This window comes from Hyposmocoma kahamanoa, unplaced genomic scaffold, assembly GCF_003589595.1.
Source record: "Hyposmocoma kahamanoa isolate Upper Pololo Valley unplaced genomic scaffold, ASM358959v1 86, whole genome shotgun sequence".
NCBI classification, from domain to species: Eukaryota; Metazoa; Arthropoda; class Insecta; order Lepidoptera; family Cosmopterigidae; genus Hyposmocoma; species Hyposmocoma kahamanoa.
This window is the reverse complement of record NW_020654289.1, coordinates 19,354,934-19,358,466: the sequence shown is the minus strand read 5'-3', so window position 1 is coordinate 19,358,466 and position 3,533 is coordinate 19,354,934.

Sequence of the window (3,533 nt, the reverse complement as noted above, 5' to 3'; positions counted from 1 at the left end):
AAAAATTTGTTGAAGGAACGTTTCCAGAGAAGCCGTGACAATATGACCCCTGCTTAATTGAACATGGTCAAACAAGGAATACGAGGTGCCTCATTCTGCATAGTTTTGTACCAGGTTCCTTTTTCCTGAGACCTCATATCGAAATATTCCTTCCAACAAGAATGAAACTTGCTTTTATAGTTTGCAACGACTTCAGAGATGTCAGGCACAATGTCAACCCCAGGCCCCTCTGAAGCAGTCGCAATGGCTAACCGATCCGCTTCCTCATTTCCTAACAAGCCAATATGTGACGGTACCCACGACATTTATTTATTTATTTATTATTTTAATAATAATAATGTGCCAGGCGGTCGCACCAGTTACCTGGTATCAAATTGAAAAACTCCCATCACTATTATTATAGTCTGGCCAAGCTAAGTCTGCATTGGAATAAATTGGCATCCCCATAAGAAGATAATGTTGGCAACATTTCATATCTATGTTGTACTGTCAATTTCGTGGTATTTGAAGTGTCAAACTGTTAACGTTGTTCTTAGTTTATTCTTTTACAAATTAAAACAATGGTGAAACCTTTGAAAAGTAATGTGCGGCAGTTACTATTTAGAATGATAAGTAATTTCCGTCTAGTAAAGGAGCGGCAGGATTCTTTTTTTAGCAAAAAACAAAAATATTTGGATGATATTAAAGCACTGATAAGTAAGTTGGTTGTAATAGTTATGATACTTTTGTATATTACTTTAAGTATATTAGTATGGTGTTGTTCTTATTTTTGATAGACGATTTTTGTAGTTACTATTACACTGCGTACGTCTGTGTACGAAGGTTTTGTATTATAAAAATGTCGAGATCGCGGCATGAGTCTCAATCAAAAAGGTACGTCACGTACACGAATTTTGTTTATATTTTCTTGTTTTTCCAGGTGTAATAAGCGACGATCTTGAGCCTCTTTTGCAGAATGCTCTTCAAATTCTAAGTGATTTAGAAGTTTCAATCTTCAGCGAAAGTCGGTATGTGAAGAACATCGCTTTAATGAGTGGTAAACTTATTTTATATATTTTTTTTGCGTTACATGTGTAACTAAAATCTCATAATATTAATTCGTTAAATCCCTTTTTTTTCTTTACAGGAGTAAGTCAACGAACTCTTAGGGTGATCAAGAAGGAAGGTCAGTGCAATCAGGGTATTTGGAGAACTCGTGGAAAAAAGCGCGCATCGCGGGCTACTAAACTCAACATTGATAATTTTGATCAAAGTGCTATTAGAAATAAAATAGATGAATATTATTTGACCAAAAAAGAAGTGCCAGCACTTAGAAAATTGTTATTAGAATTAAAGGACGCTATCCAATTTGATGGTTGTCGGGAAACATTAAGGCGAATTTTATTGAATATGGGCTATGAATTCACAAAGCATACTGAGGAACGGACTGTACTCATGGGAAAAGATGAAGTGGCTGCTTGGAGATATCGGTACATAAGAAAAATTTTGGCATTAAAAAATGAGCCTGTGGAATCTAGAAAACCTATTGTGTATGTAGATGAAACTTATGTACATTTGAATTACAAGCCCAAAAAAAGTTGGCAAGGGCCCATCTACTTCTAAAATGATTTCAAACATCTCAAAGGGTAAACAATTTATCATAATCCACGCTGGCACAGAAAATGGTTTTGTAAACAACGCCCTAATAGTTTTTAGCACAAAGTCGAAACACGAAGATTATCATGACGATATGAACGCAGAAAATTTTTCAAAGTGGGTCACAGAAAAATTGCTACCCAACCTGGAGTCAGCAAGCATAATAGTCTTTGGCAATGCTAGTTATCACAACGTCCACTATAAACAAATCCCCAGTCACCAGTTCAAGAAAAGAAGAAATAAGAGACTGGTTAACTACAAACAGTATTCCATGGTCAAATGAATCCATAAAAAAAGAACTGTTGTGTTTAGTGAAAAGGTATAAACCTGATCCAATTGATTTAATTGATGAATGGTTTAAAGAACACGGTCATGAGGTTTTGAGGCTACCACCATATCATTGTCACTTAAACCCTATTGAAATGGTATGGAGCCAGGTAAAAAGAAAAATTGCTGAAAAGAATGTGAAAAGTACCACAAACGAAATGGTCACAAAAATTGAAGAAACTTTTTCATCAGTAACCAAAGATGATTGGACAAAATATGTAAATCATGTGAAACGGTTAGAAGAGAAACATCAAGAAACAGATAGATTACTGGACGACGATACAATTCCTTTTGTCATAAATGTTCGGGATTTCGACAGTGACGACAGTGAGAATGTGAGCGGCGACGATAAATTCGAAGGCATAGAATATTTAGAATCCGATTTCTCTAGCAATGAAGAACAACTTCGTAATTTGACAATGAAAATAAAACAAATAAATCGAAATTATTTAAAAACTTGTCTTTTATTGTTAACGATACATCAGTGGTAAACAATGGTCCCATTTAACATAGTATATACTTATTTATACATTAGTAAGATAGAAGATAGACAATAACAAGTAATAGAATCATTTTAGTCAAGTATCAAGATTATAATTTGGTGTTCCCCTACACAAATTTATAAAAACTACCAAATTCAGACCACTGCAGACTTAGCTTTACCAGACTTTATCAAAGCCACGGAATTAATTCTCAAGCGCTACCCAAACACTCAACCCATAATCAATGTCCTATCGGGAGTCGAACTCGGGACCTCCTAAGCCTAGAGCAAACCGTTAGGCCACCGACTCGTCAATGAAATGAATTTACAGCAAGCTATCAAAATTATAGTGCTTAGACAAGGAAGAGTACCTACCATCGCATTAAAATATCATCCCGACAATGGCATAACGCCTTAAATATATGCAGATATGCTATGACGGTGATTATTATGATAGTGTACCTAATCATTTATTATCTATAAGGATTACTTATCAATACACAATAATGATGAAATATAAACTTTAAAAAAAAAAAAAAAATTACATATATTGTACTATCAAATTTAGTAGCAGTAGAGCTCCTCGTGGAAGAGTTCGTTCAGGGAAGCACTGCCACCGCTGGAACTCCTGCCGCCAAGCAATAACGTGAGCATTACTGCGTTCCGGTTTGGAAGGATAAGGGTGCTGGTGAAATTACAGGCACATGGGACTTGTCAACTTATGACTCAGGGTGATGGGCGCAGTAGCAGTGCCCTTTTGGACAGGCGTGACGGTTACCACCAGGCGTACGACTTGCAAACGGGAGGAAGCGAACGCTACGGTGCGTTGACGCTGGCGGTATTGCAGGGGATAATAATAATATTACAACTAGGAACAGTTTACACGTTAGATTATGGTAAGGATAATTTCGTGGGAGACTGATGCCTAGACTCCTCCTAAACCTCTCATAAATACAAGTTCAAAAAATGCACACAAGATATTTTTACCACCATGCACCAACGAGAAATATTGAAAAGTCGCTTCAGAATACACAGATACAAACACAGTAATGAGTTGAATCTTGCAAAATTAGAATCTCAAAAAGAATAA